Here is a 24,488-nt window from a genome sequence, read left to right on the forward strand (position 1 = left end):
GCGGCTTTTGCCGTGGCAATGTCCATCCTCTCCATCCACTCGGTGAGGGAAGGTGGCAAGGGAGGAGGGGTCGAGGAGGACGCCTCACCTTGTTGAAAGTGCCACGGTGGGGGTTGTTGAGTTTGAGGCGCGGCGTATCGTAGGGAGGAGGGAGTGTCGCGTCTACGGTCCCTAGAATAAACCCGTGGAATAGTGGGAGGAGGTTGGTCGGCGGGAGGTTCTTCTTCAATATCAAGGAGATAAGACCCCTTGTCCTTTTCAATTTTTACCGCGGTAACATTTGGAAGCCGGATTGAGTTTTTGCGGTTGATTTGCCAATATTCAAGATCATCAAAGGGGCTCACCTTGAACCACTCAAGCTTGGTGGTCATGTAGTGCTTTGTCAAATAGGTGTCCCCGGGAATCCAATTCATCGTGGAAAGGTCAACCGGACGATCCATGTTACGGGCAATTCGGGTGATCATGCCACCCACATGTATCGGGACTTTGTGCCCCGGAGAACTTGCAATTTTTGATAGGTTAAGGGCGAGGTAGTGAGCCACATTAATTCGGAAGGGGGTGGGTTTGGTGAACAAGTAGGACCCTAATATTTCAAGCTCGTGGGTCCTAAACACCCAAGGTTCATCCACCGCAAGAACGGTACACCCCATACATCTATGCCACACCCGAATGACGGGATTGTGGCAACTTGTCGCGGGCCTTTTCACCCCGGGTTGATCATCAAGGCCCGAAATCGCCCTCCATACATGGGAATAGTGAAAATCAGCGGGCGGGGTATGCGACGGCGCATTTTCCAGCCCAAAAATTTGAGCCAACCTACCCAAAGTGATGTTGTGTTCCCGGTTCATTAGTCTAAAACTAAGGGTGGCCACCATCCCCGATTGCCGGCTCTTGGTAATCTTAAGACTACTCAAAAATTTCCATGTGATCCGGGGGTAAGTATACTCATGCATGTGAAATATCCCCCTCATACCACACCCCTCAAACAAAGTTTCCGTCTCCCTAGCAATCCCAAGGGCACACAAAGACGGATGATGAAGAAACTTAGTAGGGGTGAGGGGGCGATTTTTAAAGAGAATAAACTTACCCTTCATGGTTGGTGTGGTAAACTCGACTGTAGGAAAGTCCGGATCGGGGTAAGTATCGGTCGCCGCTTGAGCAATCAATGCCGCTTGGTCCCTTGCTATGTCGGCTCTTGTTCTTCTTCCGGCCATGTTGATGATTGGAGGAGATTGGTGAAGGTTTGAGGGAGTTTGATTGAGTTTTAATGGGGTTAGGGTTGAAAAGGGGGAAAAAATTAGGAGGAAAGATGAAGGAGAAGTGAAGAAATGAATTGGGAAGAAGGGGGTTTCGTGGTTTATTATTTGGTCTGCGCGTGCGTTTTGCCGGTTGGCGAACCGGCAGCCGGTCTGCCGGTAAAACGCACTCCCCTATTTTCAATTTTTCGAATTTTCTTCTTCAAAATTTTTGACCTCGCTGCCGGTGGACCAACCGGCTGCCGGTCCACCGGCAAAACACTCTCCTTGATTGAATTTCCCACCTAACAGGTGTGTTCTGCCGGTGAGCCGGCTGCCGGCCTACCGGCAAAACACACTTCTCACTCAAAAATCAACTTCCCAGCATCATAGTATGAGTGTTTTACCGGTGAGCCGGTTGCCGGCCTACCGGCAAAACACTCCTCTTCACCAATTTTCAATAATGTCTAAGTCTTCAGGTGTGTCATGCCGGTGGGCCGGTTGCCGGCCTGCCGGCAAAACACACTCCTCAACATCAATTCTTCGTGTTTTCTCCTTGCCTGGTGTGTTATGCCGGTGAGCCGGTTGCCGGCCTACCGGCAAAACACACTCCTACTTCAATTTCTCAAAAATTTCTTTTGGCCTCGCTACCGGTGGACAGGCCGGCTGCCGGTCCACCGGCAAAACACAACACACAGCTATTTTTTCGTTGTGTTCTTCCAATTTGCTCAATTTTTCTTCAACTCAACCTTGAGCTTTTTCATTGACCCCGGGATTCATGTTTTCCACAATTACTCCGACGCATGATGTCGGGATTTCGGGTCAACGAAAATAAAACTTGTGTTCTTCAAAAGTGACCTCCGTCACCAATCCAAAAAGACAAAATACGACTCCAAATCTCTCACTTCTAGTCTAGAATGCAAATTATATACAAAGATGCATGGGTTGCCTCCCATGAAGCGCCCTTGTTTTATGTCGTAGGCTCGACGGAGTTATGAATGACAATCAATAACTTGGAATAAAAGTGGCAATTGAGCTCACATTCTTGATAATAGGGGTTCCGGCAATGTAGTGCTTTAGCCGTTGTCCATTTACCTTGAATGTTTGGTCTCCATCGGAAACTTCAACCGATCCATAGGGAAAAGCTCGGACCACGGTGAAAGGCCCCGACCACTTTGACTTTAACTTTCCCGAAAATAGCTTGAATCTTGAGTTGAAGAGGAGAACCAAGTCCCCCTCCTTGAATTCCCTCCTTATAATAGCTTTGTCATGAAACCTCTTGGTCTTTTCCTTGTACAACCTAGAGCTCTCATAAGCCTCTAGTCGGAATTCTTCAAGCTCATTGAGGTCAAGTAGCCGCTTCTCCCCGGCGCTCTTTAGGTCAAAGTTTAGAAGACGGATGGCCCAATGTGCCTTATGCTCCAACTCAACCGGTAAATGACAAGGCTTACCGTACACCAACCGGAACGGTGAAGTTCCTATTGGTGTTTTAAAGGCGGTCCGGTAAGCCCACAATGCATCGTTGAGCTTGGTAGACCAATCTTTCCTTGACCGGTTCACGGTCTTTTCGAGGATCATCTTGATTTCACGGTTAGAAATTTCGGCTTGGCCGTTGGCTTGCGGGTGATAGGCAAGGCTCCGCCTATGTTGCACCCCGTGCTTCTTGAGTAAAGCATCAAGAGTCCTCTCCCGGAAATGGGTTCCACGGTCACTTATCACAATTCGTGGGACTCCAAACCGGGGGAATATGATTGTCTCCATGAGCTTGGTCACGGATTTTGCGTCACAAGTCTTTGTTGGAATTGCTTCAACCCATTTGCTCACGTAGTCCACCGCTACAAGAATATACTCATTCCCATTTGATGAGGGAAAAGGGCCTTGATAGTCTATGCCCCATACATCGAATACTTCCACTTCAAGTATGTAGTTCATTGGCATTTCATGCCTCTTTGAAATGTTACCACTTCTTTGACACTTGTCACACTTCTTCACGTAGGAGGCCACATCATGGAATAAAGAAGGCCAATAAAAACCACATTGGAGTACCCTTGCGGCGGTTTTTCGCGAACTACCATGCCCTCCACTTGGCATGTCATGGCAATGAGAGATTATGGGTTGGACTTCTTCATTCGGAATACATCTTCTAATTATCCCGTCGGCACAAGCTTTGTAGAGGCACGGTTCTTCCCAAAAATATTGCTTGAGGTCATGGAAGAATTTCTTTCTCTTGTGGGAATCATAACCGTGTGGGATGACCCCGGATACCAAATAATTTACATAGTCCGCGTACCACGGGGTATCCATCAAAGCTAGTGCGAATAGTTGATCATCCGGTAATGTGTCATCAATTGGCAATCCATCCTTATCCTTGACATGTAATAGCCGAGAAAGATGATCGGCTACCACATTTTCTACACCTTTCTTGTCTCGAATTTCAATATCAAACTCTTGCAACAATAGTATCCACCGAATCAAGCGGGGCTTTGACTCCTTCTTAATTAGCAAGTGTCTCAACGCCGTGTGATCGGTGTGCACAATAACCTTAGAGCCCACCAAATAAGAACGGAACTTGTTCATGGCATATATGACCGCCAAAAGCTCCTTTTCGGTGGTAGTGTAATGTGATTGAGCTTCATCCAAAGTCTTGCTTGCATAATATATGGCATGGAGTTTGCCATTCTTCTTTTGTCCTAGCACCGCTCCCACCGCCACATCACTAGCATCGCACATCAACTCAAAAGGTTCTCCCCAAGTGGGAGGTTGCATGATTGGAGCGGTGATGAGAGCTTCCTTCAACCTATTGAATGCATCCAAACACTCATTAGTAAATTCAAATGGCACATCTTTTCCAAGCAACAAAGTTAAAGGTCGGGCAATCAAAGAAAAATCCTTAATGAATCTCCGGTAAAAACCGGCATGCCCAAGAAAACTCCTAATTCCTTTAACATTAGTGGGAGGGGGTAGAGTTTTGATCACTTCAATCTTGGCTTGATCAACTTCCAAGCCCTTACTTGACACTACATGACCCAAAACAACCCCGGATGTCACCATGAAGTGACATTTCTCCCAATTCAAGACTAGACCACTCTCTTGACATCTTTTCAAGACCTTACCCAAATTAGCTAGACATCCATCAAATGAGGTGCCTACGACCGAAAAGTCGTCCATAAACACCTCCATGATATTCTCAACATACTCGGAAAATATAGCTAGCATGCATCTTTGAAATGTGGCCGGCGCATTGCAAAGCCCAAAGGGCATGCGCCTATAAGCAAAGGTGCCGAATGGGCACGTGAATGTGGTCTTTTCTTGGTCATTAGGGTGAATCGGGATTTGGAAAAACCCCGAAAACCCATCAAGGTAGCAAAAATGAGAATGTTGGGCAAGTCTTTCCAACATTTGGTCAAGGAAAGGGAGGGGGAAATGGTCTTTCCTAGTTGCCTTGTTGAGGCGCCTATAGTCTATACACATCCTCCACCCGGTTGTGACTCTTGTTGGAATTAGTTCATTCTTATCATTGGTGACTACCGTGACCCCGCCCTTCTTCGTCACAACATGCACCGGGCTCACCCATGCACTATCGGAGATAGGGTAAATTATGCTTGCATCATAGAGCTTTAACACCTCCTTCCTAACCACTTCTTTCATAGCGGGGTTAAGGCGGCGTTGAGGCTCAATGGAAGATGCACTCTCATCCTCCAAGTGAATGCGATGGGTGCAAAAAGAAGGGCTAATCCCCTTGATATCATCAATTGAGTACCCAATGACATCCTTGTATTTTCTCACAACATCAAGCAATTTTTGAAGTTCGGTGTCATTGAGTGCACTATTGACAATAATAGGGTAAGTATCATTAGGGCCAAGGAAAGCATGTTTAAGAGTAGAAGGAAGAAGAGTTTCAACTCCACTTGAGGAGGCGTGGATCTCTCCTCTTTCTTATCATCTCTTCTCAAACTTTCAAATTCTTTTTTCGGGTCTTCTTCAATTGTTGCTTCCATAGCTAAAGCATACTCCCGGTGCTCCTTGCAATCCTTTACCTTGCCCTCAAGGAACCCTTGCAAACCCTTGTCTTCATCAAATTTCTTCATATCAACCCACTCTTCTACCACATCAATCATATAACAAGACTTTTCTTCCGAAGGCTCTTTCATAGCCTTGTTCAAGGAGAATTCAACCTTTTCTTCACCCACTTGCAAAGAAAGCTTCCCATTCTTCACATCAATCATGGCACCCCCCGTAGCAAGGCAAGGGCGCCCCAATATGATGGGAATATTTGAGTCTTCGGGGATGTCCATTACATAGAAATCACATGGGAATGCAAGTTTCCCCACCTTGAGTGGGACATCCTCCACAAGACCAATAGGGTATCTTACCGACCTATCCGCAAGTTGGAGAGAAACCCTTGTTGGTGAAAGCTCATAACCCTTCAACTTCTTGAAAATTTTGAGGGGCATAAGACTAATGCTTGCCCCCAAATCACACAAAGCCCTCTCAATGTGCACGGTCCCAATCTTACAAGGTATGGAAAAACTCCCCGGGTCTTCAAGCTTTTGAGGAGCTTCATTCATGAGAATTGCACTACACTCTTTGGATAAGCTCACCGTAGTTGTTGGGCTCAAAGAGTTTTTGTTTGAGATAAGCTCCTTCAAGAACTTGCCATAGCTTGGAATCTCCTTTACGGCATCAATGAAAGGCATGGTAATGTTGATACCCTTCATCATGTCCATGAACTTCCCATACTTTTGTTCAAGTTTGGCTCTTGCCAATCTTTGTGGAAAGGGGACCGGTGGTACATAAGTTCTTACCACTTGTTGTTGAGGCTCTTCAACCACCCTTGTTGGTTCATCAATCACTTTCGGAGTTTCCACAACAATTTCCACAAGCTCATCTTTTCCCTCCTTTTCTTCAATTACCTTAGGAGGTTCAACCACCATTTGAGGTGCAATGACATTGCCCGGTCTACTACTCTTCCTTTTCTTGACAAATTCCCGGTCTTCCAAATCTCTACCACTCCTCAAGTGAATAGCATTCATGGTTTTCGGATTTTCCTCGGTTTTACCCGGGAATTTACCTTGGGAGGCTTGTAGTTGGCTCATTTGGGTAGCCAATTGGGAGATTTGGTTGTCCGTCATCCGTTGAGAAGCTTGCATTTGGGTCCTAAGTTGGTTGATGGATGAGGTTGTCTCTTCTTGTTTTTGGGTGGTGTGGTTGATGAATTGTGTTTGATGACTCATCATTTGTTCCATCATGAGTTCCATGTTTGACTTTGGTTGGGTGGGTTGTTGGAATGGTTGGAAGTTTTGTTGGAAAGGTTGGGTTGTTTGTTGGAATGGTTGGGTGGTTGGTGGGTTAAGTGATTGAAATTGTTGTTGTCTTGGTTGGAAGGTTCTTCCTTGGAAACCCGGTGGACCTTGATTGAATGTCGTGTTTTGTTTTTGAGTTTGGAAGTTTGGTTGTTGTGACTTTTGTTGGAAGGTTGGGTTTTGGACATTTTGAGAGCCATAAGAGAAGTTTGGGTGGGCTCTCAATCCGGGGTGATATTGGTTGTTGTTAAATGCTTGCTTGGCCGGACTAGACTCCCATATCCCGTTCACTTGCTCCATACCACTTCCATCTCCAACCACCAAAGGACACTCATTGGGTGGGTGTCCTTGGTCTCCACAAAGCTCACAACTATAGACTTGGTTCCTCATAGAAGAATTGCTAGATGCTTTGCTTGAGCTCATCAAGGCAACTTGTTGCTTAAGCTCTTCTATCATCTCTTTCACTTCCACATTGTTGGCCGACTCGACCGTTGACTTCCCCTTCCTCTTGTGCCTATCATTGTTCCAATGAAAGGTACGAGAAGCCATTTCTTCAATAAGCTCTTTCGCCGTCTTGTGGTCTATCTTATCCAAAGCTCCCTTCCCCGAGCCTAATCAAGGTTCATCTTCATATCATTGTTTAACCCTTCATAGAAATTGTTGATGAGCTCATCATCTCCAATACCGTGGTGAGGACAAAGCCTTTGGAGGCCCTTGTACCTCTCCCATGCTTCATAAAGGGTCTCATCTTCTTGTTGGGTGAACCCTTGGAGTTCACTCTTGATTCTTGCGGTTCGTTGGGGTGGGAAATACTTGTTGAGAAAAGCCTTAGAGACATCGTCCCAAGTCCGAAGAGAGTCGGGTTCACAACTTTTAAGCCACTCCTTGGCACTTCCCCTCAAAGAGTAAGGGAAAAGCCTAAGGCGTACGGCATCCTCCGTCACTCCATTGGCCTTGAACATGTCGCAACTATCCAAGAACTCGTTTAGATGCTCGTTGGGGTTTTCGGTGGCTCCCCCTCCGAATTGATTCCCTTGGACTAGTTGTAGCAAGGTGGCTTTCACATCAAAATTGTTGGCTTGAATAGGTGGCTTCACAATACTCGGATTCACCACCTTTTTCGGAGCCAAGTTATCTCTCATAGGGACCGCGGCCATTGTTACTTCCGTTTCCGGTGTTGCAAAAGGATTTTCGAAAGTTTCAAAGACCCGTGGTCCTTCTTGAAGGTTCTCAATTACTGGATTTTCTTGAGGAATCGGTGTTTCTATAAGCCCTCTTCTACGAAGTGAATTTAGTCTTCTTGCGGTTGCTTCGATCTCGTGGTCAATCGGACGTATTGGATGACCTCTCCGAGTTCTCCTTCTCATGCAAAAAGTCCTACACACTTAAGAGAGGGATTAGTAACAAAGGACTTAGTCTAAACAAGAATGAAAACAATTAATATCTAGCCGAACTCCCCGGCAACGGCGCCAAAAACTTGATGGTAGTCAAGCTATACCTCGCAAGTGCACGATTTTATCGTTGTACACTATTAAGGGTCGATCCCACAAGGAGTTGAAAAGATTACTAATTGTTCTAATCCTATCGTTTAGCTAAGTCGAAAACAAGAGGTGATGAAAGTTATACTAATTCTACTTAAAACAAAACGGAATGCAAACTTAACAAAAGCAAGGAAAATAAGCAAAGACGAAAGGTAGATCGTAAATCAAATAATTTAAAAGCCTAAGACTCGGTTCTCCCCAAACAATTCGTAATTCCACACAATCGAATCTCTAGGCTAATCACAAGGGTAGTTAGGTGAGGAGGTGACGACTCTAATTCGCCTAAGACCCCCCTCTCGGGTTCGAAATAGGACACTAGTGCTACCCACCAACCCCCCTCTCGGGTTCGAAGGTCGGAATCCCTAACTCAATACCCGACTACCCCAAAAACATGCATTATTCCCAAGGTAGTCCAATATTTGCTAAGGTCATTAAGCCCCGTCAATCCCCGGGTCATCCCACTCCCTCTCTCGAGGGTCGATTTCAAACGCTAATTTAGAGGTGTCCTACCCCGGTTCTCCCTTTCGGTCTCAACCGAGGTCAACAATAGGGTCAAGTCTCGGGTATCCAAATCACAACCTAACCAACTCTCGTTGGTGGTCAAGGGTCGTAAGTCGACACTACCCAAAAGTCAACCCATAAACCAAGTCAATCCTCTAAACTACCCTCACCAATTTCCCAAATAATTAGCCTCTATGAAATTCAACTAATGAAATTACTCATGTTGGGTCAAACCGAGCCCTAGTGGAAGACTACTCACTAATCATGGTCCTAATTGCAAAATAAACAATAAAGATGGAAACTTTGGTCATAAACATGGTGAGAAGATGAGATTCACTACTAAACATGCAACAATCTAACAATGGTTGTAAGGAGAGATGATTTAATCTAATTGTGAAAATGATTAAACCTAAAGACACAATCTTTAACCAAATCAACTCAAAGATTAAGTCTTTGAGGACAACTACCCAAAAATGAACAAAGGAAAGAGGAACAAAGGAAAGATCAACAATAAGAAGATGAACAAAGATGAAATTAACAACAACAAACAAACAATATCAACAATCTTAACTTAAACAATCAAACAAACATAAAAGAAGAACAAAAAAATGTAAACAAATGAAAAGAGGGAGAGAATTAATACCAACAAAATAGTGAAAGAGGAATTTGGATAGAAATAATAAAGAAGGAAATCCTTCAATCTTCTTACAAACCCAAATTCAATCACTAATTGATTGAAGAACTACTCTAATTAAAGAAAGATTAACAAAGAGATTAATAAAGTTTAAAGCTTGAAAGGGTAAAATTATTAGATCTAGGGTTGTCCCTTTAAAGGGGTTTAAGAGGGGGTATTTATAGGCTTGTACAAGATTAGGAAGAAAAGAGGAAGAAAAGCCCAAATCCCGTGCTGCTGCGTTTTGCCGGTCCACCGGCAGCCGGTGCTCCTACCGGCAAAACCGTGCAAAGAATTAAAACAACTGGCATCTGTGTTTTGCCGGTGGGCGGTTCTTGCGGCTGCCGCCAAAAACACCTTCTTCAGACTTTGGGTGTGTGAAATGCCGGTTGACCATTTCACGGCGTGCTCCTAGCGGCGAGGCCAAGCTTGTTTTTAACCAAATTCTTCAATTAATTCCATCTCTTTGTGCTTTACCGGTGGGCGGTTGCCGGCCCGCCGCAAAAGCACATTCCTCAACTTTTCTTCAAAATCCAAAGTAACTCTCGGGGTGTGTTTTGCACGGTGGCTAGACCAGAGACTGCACGGCCTCAAGCAAAAACACACTCTTCAGCATTTCTTCACCTCTTCTTCATGTAAAGGCAATGGGGTGCCTTTCTTGCCCCGAATTCTCCATACTTGGGTCGTTTCCTACAAAAGGATGCACACGGTAACAAGTACGGGTATTGGGCACAAAACGCAAGGAAAAACACCCGAAACCGACTCGATATGAGTCGGTATGCATAAAAGAAAGAGGGAATTAGAGGTAAATTAATCGTATATCAATATCACATGAGGTGCATAATGAAATATAAAAGCGTGATTATCAACCATGAATCAAGCTATTGTCCGTTTTGGGTCAAGCTCTCACGAATTTATTTTTGGACACGGATTATCTAGTGCTTATTATCATAAGCCAAGTACTTATAGATCATGGGGAAAGACTTGCCGGCACCAAAACTAGGCCAACAATTGTTAGTCAATTGTTATAGTGAGCAATTTTTGTTCGTAATTTATTTTCGCAGTACGATTTTTATTCATTACAGTACTCTTTACTCTCTTTTTTCCATTTCATACCCTTACCCAAAAAAACTCACAAAATTCATTCTCTCAAATTCCAAAAATTAAACTTATCAAACCAACCAAAATTTCTTCACAAATCAACCAAATTTCTTTGATTTCAATCCTTGATTTGAATGTAAAACAAGATTTTAAGTTCATACTACAAATTATCGTCAAATTAGTATTTTTTTCCATTTCATTTGGATAATTATTGTGGGTTTTTGGGGGTTCTATTAGGGTTGGGTTTGGTTGGTGGTTTGTGGTTGATGGTCGAGGTGTCGCGGGGAAAGGGGCAAGTGAACGTTCGACAGAAGGACGACGTCGCCGCCCGACGACTGATCAAAGTCCTTGGAGGGGATGGACGTGGCGGCTGACTGAGAGGAAAAGTGACAGTCAGGGCGGAAGGGGATGTGATGGTGAAAGGGGCGGTAACGGCAAACGGTCAGAGTCTGTAGCGGTAGCCGGTCATATTCGGTAGAGGAAGTGGTCAGGGGTGACCATCGGCGGGGTCGATGGTGGTACAATAAATAATTTTTTTGTTAACAAGCTTGTCCAATGTAGTACAGTAGAGAGAGAAATGAGAATAGATGAGTGGTAAAATGAGAGGGGTACGATGGGAAAAAGTATATTGTAATGAGTAAAAAGTGTACTGCGAAAATCAACACTCTTTTTGTTTAGTCTAGTCGCGGGTCGCGGGTCGCGGGTGCGTTTGTAGGTTGTGAGTCAATTGTTATAGTGAGCAATATTTGTTTATATTTATTTATTTACATGTACATTTGCCTAATTGAAAAAAGAAAGTCTTGTGCATTGACTTTATTTTTCAATGTAAATAAAACATCCTATGCACCCTCATCGACTAAATCCTAGGATAATCATTGTCCCTATCTTCGCTATTTAATTAACCGGTCTCGTTTATTTTTGACTTGCCTGAGTGAATTAGAGGGAGTAGTTATTACCTAAACGAATATGAATGACCAACCCTAATTACTGGAACATATGAATATTTTATAATTTTCGATTAATTTACAACAAACAATATATAAATCTAGAAAACCATACAACAACAGTACATCACATATTTGGCTATCTTTAAAAGTTGTATGGCAAGCTTTGCGGCAAGACATTACACATTCTTCCAATTCTGCAAAACCGAACACACAAGGAAATTATATAACAATTAGCTTAAAGTTTTATCGTTGTTGGCCGTTAATAACTACATTAGAACATGTAAACGGGTCGTGTCACACTCACATGTGGGTAGTTTTATATTTCAACAAGAACAAATGACCAATCATTCAAATACCATATGAAATTTTCTTGTAGTGGTATAAATTATTCTAATTTGCCGAGAATAATATGCTAAATTTATAGCGTAATCTAATTTCTTGGTTTCTGCATGTAGGCAAATACAGCCAAATGTGGTAATCAATCCCCTTAAATTTTCAATTGTAAGATTAAACCCCTTATATTTGAGTGCAGCCGATTAAATGTGGTTAAAACAAAGGGTTAAAAGGCGGGTTACAATCAAATTTTGTGGGTCTTATCAAATTACTCCGAAGTTTTTAGTTATTTTTTCGAACTTTTTTCAATTTTTTCTTATGACCCCTAACGGGGAATTATGGTTCCGCGCGCTGCTGTAAAGACTGGTTACAAACTTACAATCAAACTTCATGGTAATTAATCTCACCATTAGATAAATCTAATAGATTAATTACCACTTTCGCATTTTACTAATGACTATAATAAAATAAACAAAAAATTATAAATAAATTTACCTTTCAAGCCCTAGTTTGAATTATCAACAACTTCATTATTCGGGTTTGTTTGAATATGATCCTGAAGTGACGAGTTGTTGTTCCCCGTGCATTTGTTTATGCACTCTGCATTATGCGGAGTAAATAGACATTTGATATAACAAATAATATAGGAAGTAGCTTCGGTTTCTCTTATTAATGAACAATTTACAATAAAAATTAGTAAGATCATCGCTAAAACTTTGCTAGCTTTTGCTCCTTCCATACTTTACAACAAGTAAGTAAAATATTGCTTAATATTTTTATTTTTATTTTGGTTAAACTATTGCAAATATTGCTAGTAATTTGTAAATGTGAATTGAGAATGAATAGTGCTAGGTCATAATATATAAGAATACAGAAACGTATGTATTTGGAGTTTAAAACGTTTATTTTGGATAAAGTAGATCAAGTGTATATAGAAAAAATTTATAACTTGCAAGTTATAATTTGACTATAGATGAACTTATGGTGTGAAATGGAAAAAAAAAGGTCATGAATTTCGTGATAGAAATTTGCTTTTAAGACAAATGTTGATATTATACTAAAATTTTAGTTACAACTAAGGATGACAATACAAGGATACACATCATATATATACACTACATCCCTATCCATATATTCCTTCGGTTCCATAATACTCGTATAACTTACAATACATGATCATGCGAAGTTATGGGATGAAATATTAGTAGAAATTATTCTAAGGCTATTAATTAGTATTGTTATTGATGGCACATGTTCAGTTATGAATATTAGGCTCAGGAATACCAATTCATGGATTATACCACCAGTTGTATCAATTGTACTGTGTAGAATTTAAGCTTTGTAATAAAGAATCCGAGTTCAAATTTAAAGAATAATACAAGCTTTATTATATAGTATCTGATTTCATCCATTTACACAATAAAAATATAACTTTGAATAAGCTCGATTATTTATTTTACCTTAGTTGTACCATGCTCATATACAATTGAATGTATAATCCTATTTGTGCAGGAACACATCAAATGTAATGTAATATATAACACTGAGCAATCAATGGAACCAAGCAGCACACATGCATGGCTCATCTTATATTCTTAAGGGATGGCTTTTAAAAGAAAAATGGATAGAAATGGGGAAAAATAGTGTAATAGTTCCTTTATTAAGAAAGTAATTGTTCCCTAACTCTCCCCTTAAATAATGCATTATCTTTATATGGATGTAATAATTTTTCCCTCACCTCCTGATTCCACCCTATACAACTACCACAAAGCACCAATCTCCTATTTCTTCTTAGTTTAGCTCCCTTAAACACTCCAATATTAAATCAATTGACCGGAATGGAGGGTGTACGTAATTGTTAAAGGTCCAACACTCCAACATTAAATCAATTGATCATCATTGTAAAAAAGAAAACTAATTGATCATTTTTTTTTTAAAAAAACACAATTATTATTGAGATCAAAACAATTACAAGAAATTAGTGGACATTCGATATACTATCTGAACCTTTACTCCTTTTGCGATAGCAAAGTTAATCCTAGTAATGTTAGAATCAGAATTGATTGGTCAGGATGGCCAAATTAGGCGTACACTCGTACGGCAACTCTTGTGGCTCCAACGTACACGAATCAAAATTTGGTTTTAGGCTGCTTAAGACCCAATTCCGAAGTTATCCAAAAAAATATTAGTGCCGCTCGCATGTTACTCCGTATTTCACTTTCGATTCATAATCATCTAAAATTGTCCAGATCATATAAAAGTAAGAAATTTGAGTATTCGAGTTCTTTGTAGAATTTGACATAAAATTTAGGGGTCCCTTGTAATAGTATTTCTATTAGTTTTATTCCTCGTACCCTTAACAGGAAAACACATAGATTAGTTAAGAGTTCGTTATATACTTACATACATTCTTTTTACATCTGACAAAAAAAATCAATGGGTATATCATAGGATTCGAAGTAAACACATGAATGCATCATAGATACCAAGGGATGTAATCGATTTTATTATTAGAAGATACGTACATATGATTCCAAACACAAATTCATCATAAATTCATTAAGTAGTAATAATAATAATAATAATCCATAATAAATTCATAATTTTAGAACATGTCGATTGATCACCACCACGGGCATACCAAAACATCAGCCTTACCATTAAACTTATTTAACCCATGCACACCTGTATTATCGACACTCCACATACATATATCGCAACATCTATGTATATCTCGATTAAACTCGTAAATGTCACAACTTTGCGAGTACCCTTCCCACGAAAATCTACAAAAGAAAAGAGTCGTCCCCCAATAATTTACTCGGAACCTAAATTGATAACTTTCACCTTTCGCAAGTACGTGTTCCCCGAGGTCGTCATCCTTAGATTTGCAATGAATTGTTAGAGGTGTGTCGTAAGCCAAATTATGCGTTATATAGACCGTAGTTTTGGGTATTACTGAATAACATATGGGAAGATCCCATGGCATTGTGAATGCTTTACGCGTTTTGATCGACATGGAAAATAATGTAGGTACAAAAATTAACCCGAAAAAGAGAAGAAAGAAAGGATTTTTGGTGATTGAAGTTATTTTTAACGTTTGAAGTTGTGCTGATGAATAAAAAAGTGATTCATGCATGCATGGTTTATAAGAAGTGATGAAAAACACTTCGTTTTCCCTAGTATTTATTTATTTATTTATTTATTTATGCTATGTTTATTTAAGAATGTCTTATCATTTTCCGGAAATTCTTAAATTTAGAGAAATTGGATTAATATTTTGACTAGGTTCGTATATTGTACAGTAATCAGATCAGAAAATTAATTATTATGATAGTAATTAGAGAAAATGCATTTGTGTGGTACATTTAGTTTTTTATTTTAATACGCCAAAGAAAAAAAAATGACACACGTAAGAAAGGAAAATAGGATACATCCCCCATCTTATGTTATCCGGATGCTCTCGTTATTTTACGGGTGTCATATACTAGGGAAAAATATTACGGTTGCCTGATTTGAATATGAATCGTTCTGTTTATTCAAGTAAATCTTTTGTAATAGAGATTTACGATGAATATTGAGAAATCGTTATTAATAAAGTACTTTGATGTTTTATTAGCCAATTATGACGATTAGTGGATGTTATTAAAGCGGGGGACAATTAAATAGAAATGATAGTTCGCTAAAATTTGGAAGGGACGGTCTTTCAATAAATATTAAGATATCAGTCTTCCGTACCCTTTTATTTGTATTTCGTGACCCTTTTGTTGATGATTGTGACATAGTAATTTCGTACCTATTTACATAATAAATATACTAATTTTGTCTTTAATCATGATTTGTACCTATTTTATTCGAACCACGAGCCCCCTTGAACAAGAGCCACAAAGACCATAGGGTTGCAGATCTTGTGAGAAGGAGTGAACTCATTCTTCGTGAATAATCATATTGTAGATACGATTTAAAGAGGGCAAGGGTTCCATACCGAGAATATGTGAGGGAACAGTAGTATAGCACAAATCCAAACACATCAAAAAATCTGAGCACGCATGGCATCACGTCGATCATTAGAGGTTTTGGCGAGATTGCACTTGCGGCCTTTGCAAGTACAAACCGGAAGAGGGTCACAGTCAATAAGATCGTCCCAGATGTAGGAAATAAATATGAACTTATCTGACCGAAAATCACCTTAATTGAGACGTCATATAACTGCTCTAAGTCAGTTAGATCCCCCCCCCCCCCCTCCCCCACCCCCACTATGGTGCACATAGGTACCTTGGTCATAGACTCCAGGGTTAACGCCTTCTTTCGCACAATGGCGCACTTCACAGACGGAAGTGGGAACTATTCTCAAGAAGACGTAATATAGAAGAGAAGAAGCTAAGAGAAGAGATGTTTTTTTATTTTTCTGTGTGTATAAAACTATTGGAGAATGGAAGCTTTTATAAAGAAGATAAAGCTCCAACAGTCACACCGCACACGTGTCACGAACACGAGCCGAGCCGGATGGAGACAGCGCGCGCGTGGGGAGACTATAGTCTATCCTCTATAGTATAGTTAACTTACCTTCATATATAAAGAGGAAAGTTCCTCACTATTCTACCAATGTGGGACAATATTACCACATTTAAGCTTTGAAGCAACACCTAACTCCAACAATCCCCCACTTGGTCCAAACTGAAGAAAATGAAGAAAGAAAAAGGAGAAAAAGATTATAACCAGGTGAACGTAGTCTTGAATCCGACGATAGTAAGAAATGGGAATAGCTCCCTCGAGTAACATAAGGCCCCATAACAACCCTGTCTCATGATTGCATTAGAGAATAGCCCACATCTATTCACATAGGAGGCAACCAACAATCCACAATCATGTAGGCGAGTCCATCAAGTGTGTACTGCACACACCACTCAAAATTTTGAGGTATGGAACTCATTAAGGACTACCACCTGTCCAACCTAACTCTGCGGTAAATAAACATGCTAAAAGGAAAACTGAATAAGATCCTTTATTCATCAAAATAAATAAAATACAAGCAATGCCTGGCGATTTCGTTTGACTGCATTGAATCTGGTAAACTAGATAGATTGGGATTTTTAAAGCTTGTTTGGTTACCCTATTTTTTGTAAAATGGGGGAGTTTAAAACTCCTAGGAATTTCCAACTCCTACATGATGGGGGAATTTAACTACCTACCCCGTCATGGTCATTGGAAATTCCTAGGAAAGTAAAACTCCAACATGGCAACCAAACGGATTATTGTAATTCACGTGAATTTTAATGTAGGAATTAAACTCCCGCCCATTGCAAATTAACACATCAATGTAATTCCCGTAACAACCAAATCAGTTTTACAATAATAAGACTTGTGTATGACGGTTTTATGTTAGAATTATTGTGGATCTGTTTAGTGGGGTTATTTAAGTAAAATATCACTTAATTATCTCATTTAAAAAAATCTTATATTAATTAGTTAAAACTTTTTATATTTTTTAATATTGTAATAGTTTTATACTTAAATGTATTAAAAATACTGGAAAAAACCTTATTTTTCATAGAATAAAATCATATAAAAGAGTTTTTTATAAATATTTGAATTTTAAGAGAAAAATATGTATTTTTCACAATATTTTCAACCAAATCAATCTCATATATACACCTCCTTCCTTTAATATGAGAAACCCATACCTCATTGTTTTAGGGGATGGGTATGAAACTAATTTTTTTTCATTTTACAAACAGTCACGAGGTATGGGTTAATTCATTTAAAAAGTCATACCTTATACATAATAAAATGGGTGAACCAAACACTCAATCTGCCGATTTTTCACGATTGTTTCTGATAGAATAATAGTCTATTTGTAAATTATTCACTAATTATTTTTTACCTATATGGTTGTAAATTAGTGAATAATTTTCATTTTGACTATTATTCTAGTATCACTTTTGTTCTATTTTAGGCCTACTGTAAAATTACTAAATGTAATTCTCTTATTTATTATCGCAATGTTCTATTAACTTTTGATTAAAAGGGAAAAAAGTTGAATATTCACATTTTTTGGTTACACGAACCATTAAAAGAAAAAATTAGCGAGAATGAGGATTTGATCTCGACTTTATGTTCATAATCAGGGGCGGAAGTTGGCCTTGACAACTTGGTTGTTGCCCGAGAAGCTTTTCAAGACATAAAATTTGTAATCCATGTTTTAGGACAGTAAATGTGTGTGGTGGAGTGGTTGACATCATTATGCATAAGACCTTGATGTAAAATTCCTTGGTTACAATTCCAGTTGGCATCAGTTTTTTATTTGTTTTTTAATTAATAGCCTACCATTAAGACGATCTCTTTTAATATATTTTTTCATCGATTTGTCGCTCTTGTCTTCACCAAGGCCGAAATCTTTAAAATAACGCACTATCTTGGGGTGAGAATTGAACCCCCACCTTCATGGTATGACTTATGATGACACGTAGGTGAAAATATTCCAAATATAAATGGTCGTTTGGTTCAAACCCCATTTGAGACTAACCCTTCTTGACTTCGAGCCTATTACCTTGGTAAAAAAAAAAGGCGGTTGATCTAATATACGTGATTTGCAGACTATCATATATTCACATATATTTTCGAATGTGTATCCAATGAACCTCGAAGATAACGACTGTGGCTTTCCTCATCACTCAAAAAAAAAAATTAAGATAGCTCATTTTTCCGAACTTTGTTTCAAAATATCCGTTGTAACATCATTCACTACAAAAGAAAAGTACTGTCTAACATCTAATGTATTGATGATGAGTTAAGTCTCCTGTAAAACAATTTTCTGATAACATATTATGAATGTGACACTATTTAACAAAGCATCGGGTTCTATGGTGTAGTGGTTAGCACTCTGGACTTTGAATCCAGCGACCTGGGTTCGACTCCTGGTAGGACCTCTTTTTCACACACATTCTTTTTTCCTTGTATATGCTCCAATTATCGATTTCCGATAATTCTCTTATATAATACTTACATTTTAACAATAAAAAAAACTATATAATAAAGACATTCATGCCTTATCATGGAAAAATGGCGGCCGGTGGAAGTTGTTCTAGTAGGTTTATTTAAGATAAATAACACTTGTGTAAGACAATTTTATTTTAGAATTATCGTGAATGTTTTTTAGTGGGGTTATTTAAGTAAAATATCACTTAATTATCTCATTTAAAAAAAAATATTATATTAATTAGTTTAAACTTTTTATACTTTTTAGTTTGTTGTTAATATCGTAATGGTTATATTTCTTAAATGTATTAAAAATGTTGGGAAAAATCACTTTTTATATTTTTTTATAGAATAAAATCACAGAAAAAGGTTTTTTTTTTGGATATTTGAGTTTTTATGAGAAATATATGGATTTTTCACAATATTTTTTTCTAGTCATTTTCTGTTTTGACAACCAAGGTATCAATTTCATATGTACACCTTCTCCCTTAAGTATGTATGAGAAATCCATACCTCATGGTTTTAGGTTATGGGTATGAAACTAATATTTTATTTTTACAAACAATCACAAGGTATGGGTTAGTTCATTTACTACCCATACCTTATACTTAAAATGGGTGAACCAAACACTCAATCTGTCGATTTTTTACGATTCTTTTTGATAGAATAATAGTCTATATGAAAATTATTCACTAATGACTATGTAATTAATTCACTAATTATTTATTACCTATACTAGTTTAGATCTCGTGCGATAAATGCGTGGTATTTATAGAGTTACTAATACCGATCCCGTGTAATATATGCACGAGATTTATAGAGTTTTACTTTTTTTACTGTTATTTATAGAATTTATATTGACAATTCACTTATTTTTCATGTTTTCCCCTAATGTATTTTGATTAGAGAAATAAATAAAAATTTAAATCGTAAGAAGTAATAAAATGAAGATTTTTTTTTTTGATTTTTTTTGTTTTTTGACCGAGAAATTAATGATGTTAATTTACAAATATTTACTAATAACATATTTTTTAGCTGCAAATGTTTATCATAAAAAGTCAATGAATTTTAACAAATATTTACTATACCATATTTTTTAGCCGCAACTTCTTATCATAAAAACTCAATAAATTTTTATCAATAAGTTCTTTAAAAAATAAAGAATTTTCTTATCCTAAAAAGATCGGAGATAAATTTGTGCAGAATGTGAAATATTAAATGTTATAAATATTTAAATATAAAAGATTATATCCATTTATAACTTAACATGTCCACATATTTAGTATATGACTATATGCTAAATATATCAAGTACTATTCTAGGAAATATGTTTTAGGCGGAAAAATTTGCAGTTTCGCCTATTTATAAATTGGGGATTGTTGTAAATTAGTGAATAATTTTCATTTTGACTATTATTCTGTCACCGTTGTTCTATTTAGGCCTACCGTAAAATTGTTATATGTAATTCTCTTATTTATTAGCACAATGTTCTATTAACTTTTGATTGGAAGGGAAAAATAGTTGAATATTCACATTTTTTAGTCACACGAACCATTAAAAATAACAATATAGCGAAAATGAGGATGTGATCTCGACTTTATGTTCATAATCAGGGGCGGAACTGCGCCTTAGCTACTTGGGTTGTTGCCCGAGAAGCTTCTTAAGACAAAATTTGTAATCCATGTTTTAGGACAGTAAATGTGTATGGTGGAGTACGTGGTTGTTGATAGCATTGTGCATAAGATTATGAAGTAAAATTCCTTGGTCTCAATTCCAATTGGCATCGGTTTTTTATTTCTTTTTTAAATAATAGTCTACCATTAAGACGATCTCTTTTAATATTTTTTTTAATTAATTCGTCGCTCTTGTCCTCACCAAGGCCGAAATCTTTAAAATAATGCACTATGTTGTGGGTGAGAATTTCCCCAACTTCATGGTATGACTTATAATGACACGTACGTCAAAATATTCCAAATATAAATGGTCGTTTGGTTCAAACCCCATTTGAGACTAACCCTTCTTGACTTCGAGCCTATTACCCTGGTAAAAAAAGGCGGTTCACCTAAGTCTTCTGTAAAACAGTTTTATGATAACATATTATGAATGTGACACTATTTAACAAAGCATTGGGTTCTATGGTGTAGTGGTTAGCACTCTGGACTTTGAATCCAGCGACCTGGGTTCGACTCCCGGTAGGACCTCTTTTTCTCACACATTCATTTTTCCTTGTATATAACCGATAATTCTTATATAATACTTACATTTTAACCAAAAAAAAAAACACTACATAATAAAGACATTCATGCCTTATCATGGAAAAATGGGGGTTAGTGGAAGTTATTTTAGTGAGATTATTTAAGTTAAATAACTTAAATAAGAATTTGCGATAACCAGCGTGTCTTGCTTTAGACGGCTGTTTCTCGTCTGAAATAAGACGGGCAACATGTTGTCATTTTACAATAAAATGTTGTTATTTTCTGATAAGATGTTAACATTGTTTACCCTTATTTTTCACATCATTTTTAGAGTAAAAAGTGACACCTCTAGTCATAATATTTTGTGGATTAAATGGTTACATTTTCTTAAAAAATGGTAATATTTTATCCGTCTTATTTCAGACGGAAAAATAGTCCGTCTGAAATAAGAATTTGCTATAACACTTAGTTTTACAATAATAACACTTGTGCAAAACGGTTTTATGTTAGAATTATTGTGGATGTTCTTTTAGTAGGGTTATTTAAGTAAACACAAATTGTTGTGTAGGACCATTTTATGCATAAGACCAACCCAATAACACAAAGCCCAAGTAAATTCGTGAATATAATTGCACAAAAATATTTTATTTTGATAACCCAATAATTTATTTTGATAATTTGTGCATTTAAATATGTTGGTTTTCATTATAAAATATCGGGTTATCAAGATAAAGTCAAAATATACATAAAATTACATGTTATTTATGGGATACTCTCCTTTTGGGCCAATCATATGCTATAGGACGGTCCTATAGGAGAGTTGTTGTTAAGTAAAATATCACTTAATTATATCATTTACAAAAATCTTGTATTGATTACTTAAAAAATTTTTATATATTTTTAATATTTTCTTAATATCATAATAGTTTTATTCTTAAATTTATTAAAAATGTTCGGAAAAATCACTTTTCATATTTTTCATAGAATAAAATCACTTTTCGTATTTTTTTTTACCAAAGTTGGCTGGTGTGAGTGGTAAGGACTCTCATCTCTTAAACAAGTGACCAGAGGTTCGAATCCTGACTCTTGCGAATGGAAAAGCCAAACTTGGGAGGGATCAACCCATTAAATTGCCTTCAGTACCCCGAAGAAAATTGCCTCAGCTGTCCGTAGGGGATACTCCTGGTCAACACCAAAAAAAAAAAAACAATATTTTTTTCTAGTCATTTTCTGATTTGATAACCAAGGTATCAATCTTATACGTACACCTCCTCCCTCAAGTATGCATGAGAAATCCATACCTCACGATTTTAGGGTATGAGTATAAAACTAATTTTCCCTTTTTACAAATAATCACAAGATATGAGTTAGTTCATTTTCAACCCATACCAAACCGTCAATCTGTCGATTTTTTACGATTCTTTTTTATTGAATAATAGTCTATATGTAAATTATTCATTAATTATTTGTTACCTATGTTTTTGTAAATTGGTGAATAATTTTTGTTTTGACTACTATTCTATCACTTTAGTTCTATTTTAGGACTATTGTAAAATTGGTAAATGTAATTTTCTTATTTAGTGTCACAATGTTCTATTAACTTTTAATTAAAAGGGGGAAAATAGTTAAATGTTCCCATTTTTTTGGTCACTCGAACCATTAAAAAATACAATATAGCAAGAAGAAGGATTTGATCTCGACTTTATGTTCATAATTAGGGGTGGAACTGGGCCTTAGCTACTTGGGTTGTTGCCCGAGAAGCTTCTCCAGATATAAAATTTGTAATCCATGTTTTAGGACAGTAAATGTGTGTGGTGGAGTGGTTGGTAGCATTGTGCATAAGATTATGAAGTAAAATTCCTTGGTTTCAATTCCAATTGGCATCAGTGCAACACCCCCATCTACTAAGGAGGCTTAACAAGACCTTCCCCCAGCAGATAAGGGCGGTACCATCTCGGTTGCCCGTGGAATAGTAAATATATATATCAAACGTCAATAAAAGAACAAATAAGTTTATTACATGTTTAACTCAACAAAAGAAAGATACAACCAGTGACAATTATCGACTATGTGATACTATCCATGCCATGACTCGTGGTACACTAATCCCTCCAAAGCACCCTGTAACACCCCCATACTCCAAGTGCCTTACCAGGACCACTCAGGTATAAGGATACTACCATCTCGGTTACCCGAGGCATGATAATCATAAGACAATGAAGAAACATACTTTATTAAACAAGTTTAAGTGATTACATAACAAAACTAACTGTAAGCAAAATACAACTGTTCTCAATCTATAAACCAACTGAAAGGAACTGTCCTAACAAATACAGCGGAAGACTAAAGACTCTGACATGTGATGACTCCATCCCCAGCTAGATCCCACGCGTATCCAAGATATACCTGCCAAGCAACTGCTCACCACCCCCAAATGGATCACCACAGTTTTTATAACATTTAAACGGGGTCAGTACTAATCACACAATTAATATAGATAACAACAATAAGATAAACAGACAGCTGAACTGTCACACACACACACACACACCACCAACCAATTCCCATCATCTCAATACTTGACGTCCACCGGGACCACCACGCCAATGGGGGACCGCAGCCGTTCCCACCTAAGCCCCGCTCATCATACCGAGCGATAACCCTGTCCCATTAATGTGCACATCCCCTTCCGTGGCGGGTTCCACGAAGGGCGAAACTAGGGCGTGAAGTCACTCCCGCAAGTGACCCCACTCAGCCGAGAACGCATCTCGAGAACCACAGACAACCAATCACAATCACAATCACAATCACAATCATCATATCAACAACTAACTACAGCACATCACCAATATCCCATTATGGGACTAATACTGAGTAGGAAATCCTACCTGGAAAGCAACACAATCATCAGACGATCTAGCAGCTGTCTCAAAACCTCTCCTTTACAAATCCTTCTCCTATCACATAATCACATAATCACAATCTAACCATAACAATTCATAAAAACCCCCAATCCCAAAATTAGGGTTTAACCAAACTTAACAAAACACTATAAGAATTATATTAAAAGCTTACCCTCGACGCAAGGAACTCAACGACACGAATAACGACAAGAACCGACAAATCAACTCCGGGAATTGATAAGAATGCGATTAGGAAGATGAACTGGTTGCTTTCTCTCTTAAACAGGGTTTTAGGTTTTGTAAAAGTGATTTAAAACAATGACGACTATGTTTAAATACCTTAATCGCATAATTAACAAAACCCGAGAAAACTCCCCGTAAAACCGGACACTCGATCGAGTACCCAAGGTACTCGATCGAGTACCCCCTTACTCGATCGAGTACCTAAGGCTACTCGATCGAGTACCCCCTTACTCTATCGAGTACCTAAGGCTACTTGATAGAGTACCCCCTTACTCTATCGAGTACCTAAGGCTACTTGATAGAGTACCCCCTTACTCTATCGAGTACCTAAGGCTACTTGATAGAGTACCCTACAGGTCAGAAACTATTTTATATCGCAAAACTCCCTTACTCGACAGAGTAAGGCCTACTCGATAGAGTACCCCAAGACTCATAAATACGGAGTATTACAGTCTTCCCTCCTTAAAAAGAACTTCGTCCCCGAAGTTCAACCCATACATGAAAACAAACATACTAACTCGATCAAGACACAACA

The 24,488-nt window shown here is 38.1% G+C and overlaps 1 long non-coding RNA gene and 3 other non-coding genes across 4 annotated transcripts; 3 read left to right on the top strand and 1 right to left on the bottom strand.

Moving 5' to 3' along the window:
* The first annotated feature begins 7,219 nt into the window (after window positions 1-7,219).
* On the top strand, window positions 7,220-7,326 carry LOC141644696 (small nucleolar RNA R71). Its single transcript, XR_012544307.1, has one exon. It is a non-coding gene; the product is annotated as a small nucleolar RNA R71 (small nucleolar RNA).
* Window positions 7,327-11,339: 4,013 nt separating this feature from the next.
* LOC141628343 (uncharacterized) lies at window positions 11,340-12,711 on the bottom strand. Its single transcript, XR_012537121.1, has 2 exons — window positions 12,130-12,711; window positions 11,340-11,495 (listed from the first exon to the last, which is right to left on the bottom strand). It is a non-coding gene; the product is annotated as an uncharacterized LOC141628343 (long non-coding RNA).
* A 5,780-nt stretch (window positions 12,712-18,491) lies between these two features.
* TRNAQ-UUG (transfer RNA glutamine (anticodon UUG)) lies at window positions 18,492-18,563 on the top strand. Its single transcript has one exon. It is a non-coding gene; the product is annotated as a tRNA-Gln (tRNA).
* Window positions 18,564-20,741: 2,178 nt separating this feature from the next.
* On the top strand, window positions 20,742-20,813 carry TRNAQ-UUG (transfer RNA glutamine (anticodon UUG)). Its single transcript has one exon. It is a non-coding gene; the product is annotated as a tRNA-Gln (tRNA).
* The last annotated feature ends 3,675 nt before the right edge of the window (window positions 20,814-24,488 follow it).

The sequence above is a fragment of the Silene latifolia genome, chromosome 2 (genome assembly GCF_048544455.1).
Source record: "Silene latifolia isolate original U9 population chromosome 2, ASM4854445v1, whole genome shotgun sequence".
Taxonomy (NCBI): Eukaryota; Viridiplantae; Streptophyta; class Magnoliopsida; order Caryophyllales; family Caryophyllaceae; genus Silene; species Silene latifolia.